Below are 12,905 nucleotides of genomic sequence, written 5' to 3'. Positions count from 1 at the left end.
AGCGGACAGAAGTGGTTATGACTGAAATGTACATGAACAAAAAATAAACAAATCCAGTATATTAAAAATAAATGATAGGCAGGTCCTGTTCTCAAACAGAGATCTCCTGGCAACAAATTAGGGATGCCTTCCTAACCGAGAATTCAGTGGCAATCTTACAACAGTAGCGTAGTTTTGACACACGCATGCAATATTAACACATTTGCAAAGTCTGACCATTAGAAATGTGCCCGTGCAAAGAAGGAAACGGATGCATATGTTTATTTGTACCTGCAAGCTGAGCAGCAATCAACTTCAAGTTAGCTGTCTATAGCTTGTGTATGCAAGTGCACATCTTGAGTGCCAAAGATCTGTTAGACAATTCTGGGCAAATACAACTGGAAGCAACACTGAGGCTCATGGATGTATCCACACGGATATGCTGGCATGTTCATTTCTGAGTGAGCCAATACTACATCACCTGTTTTGCAGTACCACCATTTTTTTGGTACTTGCAAAGAAGGCAGTGGTTTGTGCAGTTTCATAATTCCAGGGAACCCGTTCACACACCTTACATGTAATCTCTCCTTCTGCAAGTAATGCTGTAGTACTAGCAGCCCTCAGTGTTGCTGTGGAGTGCAGCAGAAGCAACAAGACAGACCAGGTGGATTTGTGGATGACTTAGTAACTTCAAAAATAATATTTTTTTTAGAGTTCAAAAAATATCTTTCCACTGGCCCAGCCTCAGCACTGCTGGAATGTCTTATTTACTCACATAAAGAGAGGTGGTTGTGGGAATGTAGTTTCTCTCAGTCACTCTTACTGAATTGGAGTGAAACTGAACCACATTTAATTTAAGTTTGTAGAGGGGCTGTTTGGTTGTTGGTGGGTTTTTTTTCCCTTCCCCCTCACTTTTCCTTCTTTTCTTAATCCAAGATTCAGACAGGAAAGCAGCACTGCTTTCCACTGAAGCCAGGGTGCTTTGGGAAACATCTCAACTGGCTTTTGAAATCTTATTTCCAGGATCTGGGAGAGCTTTCCAAAAAGTGCTGTAGCCCACCCACGTCCAAACAGCATAGGCTCTGGAGGAGTCATCACCAGCCCCAGCCTATTGCAGGACACATGTGGGTGTGGGCCTCTGAGTTTTGGACACTTGCTGGAAAAAATAAAAAAATTAAAAAATATGGAAACGGAACATCAAAGGGAACTAGCTGAAGCACTTCAGAAATTAATCATGCCTGGTGGAAAAGATGATTACTGGCTTCTTGTGCTCTGTTTTTAAAGCTATTGATCTTGGACACAGGAAGGAGCTTTCATATTCTCCACAAGCCACAGATGGTCAAAAGGGTCTTGAGAGGAAGAGACAAAAAGCAACCACAAAGCAACCCCAGAGAGTAACAGGACTCAAGGTGTGTCCCAGGGACCTGATAATACCACTGAAAATGATGCACTGGAAATCAGATACAGCAGCAGCAGTTTTTGCTGGGTTTGCTTTCTCTCAGCTTTCCCAAACCATTGCCTAAGCTTTCTGCCCCTGAAGCAGGTAGGCTCTGTAAGCCATTTTCCAACACACCAAATACACCACACCAGAAACATCAAATAAAATAATTTGCCAAGACTTTGGTGCTGTTTTCAGATCTGCAGACTATAAATACATGACTCACAAGCAATAAGGCTGAGGCAGAAATCATAAGACAAAGACAACAAGGCTTTCAACTCAACCAACTCTCTGATGATTGAAGCAGTGGAATTTCTCTCTCTCTGTCCCATTTTGTGGACTTTCTGAAAATGGAATTTACCACATAACAGACAATTATTTCGAAAAACACAAACTATAATCCCTAAATTGCCTCCAATACAGTCTTGTGCAGAGTCAAGCTTTCTTTTGGGAGACATTGTCCATTTTCATCGTCAAGCAACACAATTAGATGTAGGAAATAACCATCATTTCTCCATAGCTAACATGATACTTATTCCTGCATTTATTATAGCAAAATACACGTATTTTAATGAACTTGCCTAGGAAACTTGAAATTATGTTAGATAATAAAATTACAACAAGGTAAACGGGACAAAATTTCTCACCCAGGAGGTGGCGGTGGTTACTCCTGGTCTCTCTATGCTGAGGTGGGGCTTACTGAGCTTCCCATTTTGGCAGGGGTAGGTGGCATCAGGCTGTTCAGAGGTCCTGCGCTTCACACCATTTGGAAATCCAGGCACTGGCCATTCTTCATCCTGAAATATATTTAAGTTTTTGTTTCAATATCTGTGCATTAGCATACCCATACTAGCAAAAACAAAAATTCAGGCGATTACATTTGTCTGCTTGCCATTTCCCTTGAATTACCTCGCCTTTACGCACCCAGCTCCCTTGTGGCAATGAACAACTGTAATGGCATGAGTACAAGGATGGAGCAGCAGAGAATCAAATAGCAGGTGCATGGTTGAGGAGGGAAAATGGGGCTTGGTTAAGTTGGCAAATATTCCCCCAACTATGTCTTTAGGAAGGAAGGTAGCGACTCCAAAATGCCTTCATGGAAAATAAAGCATATTTAAACTCCAAGCAAGGAACTGTTCCTCTGATCAGAATTCTCTTTCTGAAATCGATTCAAATAGCTGAGGCAGCACGGGAGCTCTTGATGACTATATTAACATTTCGACATTTCTTTGCACAGTCACTGGAACTACATTATTAGCAAGTATCTAACAGCCTTATGCTCCACTGTGGAACAGTGTATCAGGAAAGCAGAAAGAAAAAAAGAAAAAGGAAAGAAAAAAACCAAAACAAAACCCACAGTAAATTTTTTTCCTATCCTTCTGACAATAATCTTCTTCCCACAAGAAATACAAACTAGTGCTTATACTGTCCAATCAGAATATGCCCCGACAGAAGGGAACCATTTGAGAAAAACAAAAATTCAAACAGCTACTGAATATTTTTTTTTTTTAAATATAAACTAGCAAATTTAAGAAAGCAACTCGTGTTTCATCCTACTGGTTGTTCCAGAGGATCTTCTTCCTACTTCCAGGGCTAAGGGAGACAGGCAAAAGAAATCAATAGCTGGAACACATTACTTGCAATATTATTTAGTTGTTTGGGAGGACACAGACAGAGAAAAGGGAGAATGGAGAAATGGGAAGGCAAGAGTTCCACTTATTTCACAGCACAGGACAAGTACATTGAAATATAGGGTACCACAGTGCAAGACAACCTGAAGTCCCATCTGGGGAACAGAGCGGGATTTTCCTGCAATGCATCGGCGATGTTCAGAGAAAACTGGGCAGTAGCAAGCATAAAACAAGTCCCTAATCACAACATGCATGATTGAAAAAGCATCAAACATCTAATTCTATTACCAAGCAGAGCTGTGAAAAATACTTCTCAGCATAAAGTAAAATGAGTAAGCTTTGGCCACTTTACTGGCTCTGTAAAAATGTGATAGTGCAGGTACGAAAAAAAAAAAAATTGCCAAAGGAATTTTTGATCGCAGAGCTGTGTTGTCTAGAGGTGAGAGCACAGAAGCTGAAAGACTCGTGGTCTTTTCCTGGTGCTGTCATCAGCTCATGGCAGCTCACAGAGCAAGTGCCTGAACATCTCTAAGGCTCGTGTTACTCATCTGTCACACGGGTATTATCATCACAGCCAGCTACAGCACCGGGGTGCTGAACGGCTGACAGCAGTGTGGTTGTGAGACTGTTACATACAAGCGGCACAGAGGCTGTAATAGGTGCTATTTGTATTATTATTCCAGGGCAGACTCTGAATAGACATACAAGTTAAATAGCTCTTCAAGGAGTTTTTGTGTGCTGAAGATTTGCAATCTTTTAGGGTTGAAAATCTATTTATTAAGAAAGTATTACCTCTCCTACCAACATGAAGGTGTCTAAATTATCTTTTAAATGGCAAAGAAAGTACCACTACCACAATGTTTACTAATTTTACACAATACTTGCAATGTTACAGGTTTAATTTAAACCGAGCAATTATTGCAGTATATACCCTTTACCATGTGCTAGGGAATCCTTAGGGGTGCGTGTGTGTGCCCATTTCTCTGCTTCCAAAAACATTTTCTCATCATGGAATCTTTTGGATTTCTATACTTCTCTAAAAGATAGCAAAACATCTTACAGGATTTTCAACAAAAAATGCAAATTAGCAATTCAATAAACCAGTTTCCCCTAAGTAGGGAATAAGATGGTAACACCTACCCATCCGATCTGAGATGATGCCAAACCTTTCCGCTGCAGCTGACATTTCCTTTCCTTCCTGTGTGACACTGGACCAATCTGCTTGAACCAATTTTCTGTAACTCCTGTTCAATGCACTTTTTATTCCAGTTTTACTTGGTAGGAAACTACATAAACCGCTGTTATTTACATATTAGTTGCATATTTGACTTCTTTTTCTTTTTTTTTTCTTTTTTTTCTTTTTTTTTTTTTTTTTTTTACATTTAAACACTCCTGTGCTACCTTCTGCATTTATTCTAGTCCAGAGTTAATGAGAGCCCCAATCCTACTACCAGACCTCCTGTGTTAATTTGTTATGTCAGGTCAATGCGGCTTCAAAGGAAGTCAAGAAGGGTGATCCGGTTGCCTGGTTAGGAACAAAGTTCTCATCACGTGCTACTATGAGACCAAACGAGTAACTCTCAGGAGAGAAGCAGCATCAAGTGAGTGCTCCAACTTCTTCATTTTGTTTAATCATACCACATTTGGTAAAGAATCTCTCAGTGAAGGCTTGAGACAATTAATTAGGAAGCACCCTGGAGTGTGAACAACGAAGTATTACTGTCATTTGAAGCTGATCTTTATTAATCCCTCAAATTTTTGTTAGGAAAGGTTACATATACCGTGTTTTATTATATTACACATATTTGCTTTGGGTCTTTTTTCTGCAGGGGAATAAAACTTAAATGCAGAGGGACTCTTGCAATCTTTTTAACTCAACTGTTAAATATCACTTTACTAATAACTTACCCCATTTTGCCATCTCAGAGAGTACATCAAAAGTTTTAGATAGTGAGGAATCAAAGAAGAAATATTGGGTCATTTTCCACAAAATACTAATTTAATTTTGAAGCCTATTAAGCACTACCAACCCAACACCAATAGATGTTATAAAGAGTTTGATGTTTAAAGTGTCTATACTGAACCAGGCAGAAAAAGGAAGAGACCTGTAGTCTGGATGTCTCAGCTTTTCATATGGGTGGCTGACAAGCTGGGCTATAGGGTAAACCATAATGTGCCAAGCACCACGAAGCCTGGAGCCAAGAAAGGGATAATTTCAGGCAAGACCCAGTCTCTAAAGCCAAAACCACTGGCCTGAAAGCTTTTCTCAGAAGGTTTGCTGTTCCCATCACTGCTGGGATGAATTTTAACTCATTATTGATCAAGAGAATTTTAAAATCAATTTTAATTAAATGAAAGATTTCTATCACGGCTTGTTCTGTGTGGAAGTCACACAGATGACATATAAATATATGAAGGGAGATCATGCAGAGTAGATTTGTAGCAGTTCGGCCCTAAACAGGTGAGAAAGAAGCCAAAGTTACACCTGAAAGTAAATTTGTTATAGTAAATTATCTACAATACCTGTCTATCCACCCTCCCCCCTTTTTGCCTTTACTATTGGAATTTAGTCAAGACCAGCTTTTTTTTTTTATCTTTTACCAAAGCAATTATTTTAATTAAGTTCTCTCTCAGACCCCAGCATGACTGGAAAAGGGATAAGGGAGCCCACCCCATGCCAACTACGGCAAGCCATGGATTGCTCAGCTTGCCACAAACAGCCATATCTTAGTTGGGTGAGAAGGAGGGCCCATCCCTCCGCTGAGGTTCAGTCTCTACAGACAGCACTTCTTTCAGGCCTCAAACTACACGTATTTCCAGGACAGGCAGGTAACTAGATCTGCTGAGCAACTCATAGCAGAAAGGATGGAAGTAACAAAATAAACTTTTTAATGAAAAGACTGATCAACAACTTCAGGTAGTCAAGCAAACCCACTTACTCCTTGCTGCCCTGGAGGGAGCCTGGGCAGGCAGGTTACACCTTCCTCCTGTGAGGAGCAAGCCTTTGCTGCCCCACTCACTTAGCTACACCAGGGACTATTCTCAGGACATCAGAGTTTTCTCAGATTGCACCATACAGGAGAACAAACATGTTCTCTCATTTCAGATGCAGCGGGTTGGCTGACCACGCTGCTTGTAGACAGGCTCAGAGGGAGCTCCACAAATATCAACGGGCCTCAGGTACTTAAACCCTTGAGCAAAGCTCAGGCAGAGCCAGTTTGCATCTTTCAACACCTACTTACTTTTAAGACACAAGTTCCTAGTATTCTGCCTCAGGCAGAAGGTCGTCACACTGCTGTGAGACCATGGTCACAAGTTCAATCCCCAAGCTCATGCCTGGGTCCAACTAAGGCTCCAAAGCAAATCAATGGGGGGCGACTCTGTCACACGCAGGCAATGCTGCACAGACTTGTGAGACTCCTGTATCATTTACAACTAACATAAGGTTTTTCCTGTACTACAGGCTTTACAAGCATTAATTCATTAACATTAATTCATTAGTCATCACACCAAGCTGTCTGAGTAGCACAGTCTTATGCCACTTTTTTGTGTAAGAAATCAAAGGGCCAAAGGGTTAAAGTGACTTGCCAAAGGTCAAAGAGAAAAATCAATGGGAAAACTGGAATTAGAACTTAAAAATACCCAATTCCTTGCTTTGTGTTTAATTCACTTTACCTCACCTAATCAAAGGCAACAACAAATAAAATAAGCAAGGCCCCACAAGGCCTCTTATAGCCAGAAGAGCTTTTTTCAGCTGCAAGGTCTCTACCAAGCCCGGTTACAATCTACAAGGCTTCATTGTGTTTTCAAATACAATGCACACTGCAGTAAATAGGTTATTTTACAACCCTGGCCCAGTTTTCAAAGTGCCCTCAATCAGTGTTGTGCAAAACATTCATGTCCAACCACAAAATTACAATCAGTCTTTGTTTGAATTCAGCCTGTGTCCCTGGCCAGCAGTGGTTAGTCCGAACTCTCAGGGTCTGTGAACTGTTAGTCAAAGGTTTTTGCAACGTTTTTACCCTGCCTGGATTTCTCTGAATATTTATAGGCTGCTGTTCTCCAGTGACTTTCATGTTCAAACTGTGTTGTCTGGCGGGGGTGGAAAGGGGATGTAAATAACGGATAGAGTCACATGTTTTCCACTAGACCCACTTGTTTTGCTTCCAGTAAGAGGCACGTGTTGCAAGAAAACAACTGCAAGGCTTGACTGTGGGACATTTAAATTAGTGTAACAGTATTTCTACACACTTGAATGTTTTCAAACATCCAGCTATTGTGAAATAAGAGTCAACTGTTTGGATATTCAAGCAGACCTGTGGAATTCAGATTTGTAGCATTGCTCAATGTTTTAGGAGCAGGGATGAGAAAGAACCCTTCAAAAACTCTTGATGAGGACTGTGAAGTACCAGCAGAAGGAATTGGCCTGAAAAATCTGTACCATAATTTACTCTGCAATCAATGCATCCTAAAGCAGGATCCACAAAGTTTAGTCACACCGTGTAGAAACGCACGCAGCGTTGATGTGATCGATGGAGGAGGCTGAGCACAGGGTGGTTACTGTCACTGGCAGTTACGTAAAACCAAACACTATAAAGAAATCAGAAAATCACACAGATTTCCAAATAACTTTGTCTGCTGGGTGTAAAGTGTAAACAAGCCCTTACATCATACGTATCTCCTGCTTCACTGATCCTTTTAAATGCAGTATAGCTTGTGCCTAACGGGAGGGTTTACACTTCTTACTGGGTTACTGTAGTTCTGAGGTGCAATGTGGAGGTATCTCAATTCTGATGAGCCCCAGGTCTAGGCAGATGTAGATTTGCCATCCTGTGTAAACAGGTCCGCACATAATCGACTGTGCACGCAACCTGAGCTGTTAGATGGCTTGCTACTTAAAACACAAACCCCATTTTTACAGGAGGGAAATAAGCTGATGGCACAATCTAGAGCTGTTTTTGGAAATCAGGCCCTTGTGGGCTGCATCTGTTCAAAACATTCCCAGGAAGGGCTAAACAAAGGAAATATCATTCTTTCTTGTGCTGATGGCAAAATGTTCTTTATTCCAAAAATCTGATGAAACAGAAGTCTGTCCGTATGGATGACAATTCATCTTAACTGGGGATGTCTGCAAACCTCAAGTGGAAACTGCTGAAACCATAAAAGTTAACTGTTGAAAAGACACAGCTAAGAAGCAAAACAGAAGAGCAAAAGACAGCCTATGGATATCCAATGGAAACCACCTAGCATGTCAATGCACGAGCTGATCCACACCAGTAACGTAGAAGTTTTATGTTGAGCCTAGCCCTTTATAAAATTCTCAAATCTCTGGGGACTGCCTGGACAGTTACTTCCTCTGAGTACCAGTTTTTTTCCAAGAGATTTCCAGTAATTCCTCTCACCCACCAGGACAAAAATACTAGGGGAATTGCCTGGTTTATGGTCTTTTTGTATTTTTATAAAAATCTGTTCCAAAATCTAAAAGCGTACAGGGTCATAAGAAGGCAAAATATAAGGAAAGAGTATGAAACAGGCAGCAGAGTTGATTTCATTTTGCTGCTTTTCTTTTCTTTCCCAAAAGTTTTGTTACTTTTGGTGTAACTGTTTGGAGAAAAGGAGATGGATTTCCAAAACTGGATGCTGAATACTCTTTGCCTGCTGCTCATAAAACTAGCTGGATAATTGCATTAGAGGTTCACAGAAATGTTCTATTAATGCAGACTATATTTTTTTTTCCCCTGGCAATTTTGAATAGACTGTTTGTCCCTACAGCTTTTCAGTTTTGACTGAAAAGAGAAATCTTTTTGCTTTGCAGCTATGATGAAAAGACAACATTTTCTATGGAAACTACTTCTTTTTTTCTTTTCATAAGATCATTGTTTTAGTGAAAAATTAAATTTCCCATGAAAAACTCACAGTAGATAAAGAGGTTTTCTATCTCTTTGCTAATTCACTTTTAAGTATACGAGAGAGGGAAGGATCTTTCCAGTTTTTGTTGTCTTGTTCTGTCCATCCTTCCTGTATTTGAACATAAGAGAATTTCAGAGTTCATTAAAACTGCAACACAGACTGGCTGAAACATGAGCAGTGCAGCATATAGAGTAAAACGCAGCTATATTACAATGACCTTTCATGATTATCTTGTACTCTGTCACACGTTAAATGAGGTCATTACTGATGTTACTTGCATTCCTCTTCCTTGGCCCGTGACTTCAAAGACTAATGGGCCCCTTTTGTCACTGAATTCTTGTCAAAATGTTCAGTCCAATCAGGCCCCTAATAACGGCGTGCAGGGTAACGTTCACAGATGAAAAGAACATGCAGGCACATGCCTTATACATAATTAATCCTTTCAATGAACTTCATGAATTTCAAAATTACACAAAATGGAACAAATCCAACAGATAGTCTCCTGTGGGCATATGAGGTCACGTATCCTGCTAGGAGGGTGAGAAAGCGTTACTCTAACATGGATACCCAGCAATGACTCACACAATTTCATTAATGGATTTATTTTCTCTTCCTGCTGTCATCTCTACAGCTAACCTGAGGTCTGATGATGTTAATCAAGACACCAAGACACCTCTCTGTGATCCCAGAAAACAAGCATGCAAAACTATCACTAGTCAAAAGAACTCCTAGCCTTGCTATCAGCACTGCTGTCATCAAGGTGGCAAATCCTGTATCTGGCCAGTTCCAGTTATTCACACAATCAAGAAATTAGCGTACTTATCCAGAAAGCTTCCCTCCCCACAAATAACTGTACTGGGAGTGGGGGTGGGGTAGAGGGAAGGATTTGTTCTTGGAAGCATGTAAAAGTAGTGGTTGACAATTTTCTTTCTAATGAAATGTTTGTCTAATTCAGCTCTGGCAAGGCCGTGCACATGTGGCAGCCACATCAAAAGCATGGGCACTGGCACGAAGAGCAACACGGCCTGAAGTGGTTTTCTGTACTGCTAGATGCCAGCTGCGTGCTCAAACCCCAACTCTCACACTTAGGTCTGTCGTCCAAGCACTTACTAGTACTGCGTTAATGAGCAGTTTTGTTGTATTTGTTCAGAATCAATGACATGAACCTAGTCTTCTAAAAACAACATTAGTATTTTCTTCCTCCCTCTTCATTCCACATCTCTCTCTCCATGTGTTATTACTGATATGCATCAAAGCATGCCAAACATATAAAAATTAATATTTTACACTGACCTTTCCCAAATTTTATGGAGCTTGTTTGAAAAAATTAGTTTTCTTTCTTCATAAGTAGATGAAAATGTTCTAGAAATCTCAATATTTTCAATATAGGAAAACATCATTCTCCATCCAGCTCTGTGCATGTCTTAAAGCCAACAAACATCCACAAGTGTGAGGCAAAATCAAACAAAACATATAAGAGGAAAAAACAAAGTGGAAAACAGTCACAAAACCAGCTTTACACACATGAAAATTTTAGAAGCTGTATTTCTTGTAGGCAAAATAGCAGGAATTGATTTTTGAGACAGATTATCATAGAAAAGGAAGACTCAAAAGGTCAGCAAGTTCTTCCCCTTGCACAACAGTTGGATAAGTATTTCAAGACCACTCCTGATTGATTTCAATCTAATTTGTTGCTAAAAATGTACAGTAAAGGAAATTCTAAGCCTCCTTGGATACATCTTTCAGTGCTTCAAAACTTTCATCATTGCAACTTTGCAGTAATTTATTCCAATTACTTTTTTACTTATTCTATCTGATACAGAGAAAAATGCCTGCGTTTTCTTTATAAAAACTTCTTACATACAGCAAAAGTAACCACCACCTAAGCTATGGTAGTCTCACAAATACGTACCAGAATAAGATGTCTTTTTTGCAATCACACACCATACTTGACTCATTTTTAGTCTGTAAACTTACACATTCCACATCCTTTTCTGCACTTCCATTGACTTGCCAGGTAATCCTGCATTTCTCTTCTCTCAGCATGACACTTTGCATTTGGCTTTACTGATTTTTAGTGTCTTATTCTCAAATATTTATTCTATTTATCAGAAATATTTGAATGCCAGCATCACGCTAAAGGACATCTGCAGCCCTTCCCAGCTCACTCTTCTTTGTAAATCTCATACTTCCAACTTTTAAATACATAATCCAAGATACCAATAACAATGTTGACCATATGTGAGCCAAGCACAATCAGCTACAAAACTACTTCTTTGATATGCCCTCGAAGTCTGACATCACACCTTTTTTAATCATTAATTTAATATCCCCCCCAGTCCCACTGCCACCAACCACGTACCTATTTTATGGTCACTTAATCTTAACCACATTTCTCTCCTTCACCTACAAGATACACTGTCAAAAGCCTCGCTAAAACTGGGATATATCACATCTGTTTTTTCTCCTAACCTTCGGAACTGGTTTATCCAAGGAAGAATGAAAGATTGGAGAGTCATGAATTTCACTTGCAGTACAATTTAGGCATTTAGCTGAAAGAGCAATCCATACAAATTACATCTATGCACTTATAGTTTGCAGCTTACTACTCTTACCCGGGTAGTTCAGGACCAGCTAATAGGTACCTCTGTCCCACCAGAAGCCCAACACAGTAATTGCTCCCTGAGCATCCTTAAATAGGTCCCAATGGCACTGTGCTTAGCATAACGCAACAACTACAGCTCTCTTCAATGAAAAACATGGCGAGTGCACGTTAGTAACAGCATTAGCATATTTTTGTGTAACACTCTAGAGGCAGAAGCACTTGCCCATGAGTTAGGAGACATGGGCCGAAGACCTTTTTCACTCACAAAAAAATTCAAGTCTATGCCAAATGATTATAAACTCAAAGGCCGAGGGTGAGCCATTTAAAATAATCACCTGCCATTGGAAAACAGTGGAATGCGCAGATCAGCTGTCAAAGCAAATGAAGGAAGTTGCATTTTGGATGGAAGTTGCATTTCAGAGCTCAGAGGGCTCAGAAGGCCAGTCTAAAAAAAGAAAAGAAAAAAAAAACAAAAAAAGGAAGAAAGAAAGAAACCGTGTTATAGTGAGATGCTATTCTGTGTCTCATTTCAGTACCAGAATGTCTAAGAGGCTGTAATAAAATTTAAGGATCATTTTTGAACGAGACATGCTAGTTCAGCATGAGGCTGAGGTAAAAGCATTCTGTTGGAAAGATTATTTTGCAGAGAGAAAGCAATGGCAGATAACTTCCTTCAAAAAAGAATATAGCATCCACTCCTAATAGAAATCCTAGGAATTGGGTTTGGTATGCACAAACCAGTTAAAACTATATATTTTGCCCTCAACAGTTAGAAGGACAGAACTATAATCTGGAGTAACCACACATACATTTGCCCTGCAGCAATGGTATGTCAGTACAAGAGCCTGAAAAACAGTAGTTTATAGTAGTCTGCACTTAAACTTGAGGTTTCAGTTTCTCAGTGGTTAGGTCAGATTCAGACAACAAACAGCAAAATATACAAAATTGCAGCTGCAGAGAGGTTAACACACTCCGTAGTTATTGGATTTGTCACCATTATAAGTAAAACACAAAAGTCTGCTGGTACTATGTTTTGAGAATTAAGATTTATAAAATTGACTCCAACTGTCTATGACACTTCTCTCAAAAAGGATGTTTTCAAACCAAAATCCACCCTCCGTGGAAAGGAGATAGAAGGTCATCATCCTCCCAGAGGAGTCATAAACAACCCAAGATAAGGGCAGGGAATCCGCTGAAAGCGTGCTCTGGTGCTCAGCCTGACAGACTGCTCTACTTGTCCTCTCCTGCAGATGTAACCTTGAAGGACACAGTCATGTGCCGCTGACTCATGGCAATGCTTATGAAAAAGAAGCAGAGGGTGTGTTTTTTCCTCTACATATTG

At 40.0% G+C, this 12,905-nt stretch overlaps 1 long non-coding RNA gene across 1 annotated transcript in view; it reads right to left on the bottom strand.

Moving 5' to 3' along the window:
• LOC130156529 (uncharacterized) overlaps positions 1 to 12,905 on the bottom strand; it is a 208,630-nt gene that overhangs the window by 11,800 nt on the left and 183,925 nt on the right. Inside the window, exon 6 of the long non-coding RNA XR_008824455.1 lies at positions 2,065 to 2,214. This is a non-coding gene — a long non-coding RNA (uncharacterized LOC130156529). The remainder of the gene's footprint in view (positions 1 to 2,064; positions 2,215 to 12,905) is intronic.

Source organism: Falco biarmicus, chromosome 10, assembly GCF_023638135.1.
Source record: "Falco biarmicus isolate bFalBia1 chromosome 10, bFalBia1.pri, whole genome shotgun sequence".
Taxonomy (NCBI): Eukaryota; Metazoa; Chordata; class Aves; order Falconiformes; family Falconidae; genus Falco; species Falco biarmicus.
Note: the sequence above shows the minus strand (reverse complement) of the source record. Positions and strands in the feature narration are given on the sequence as shown.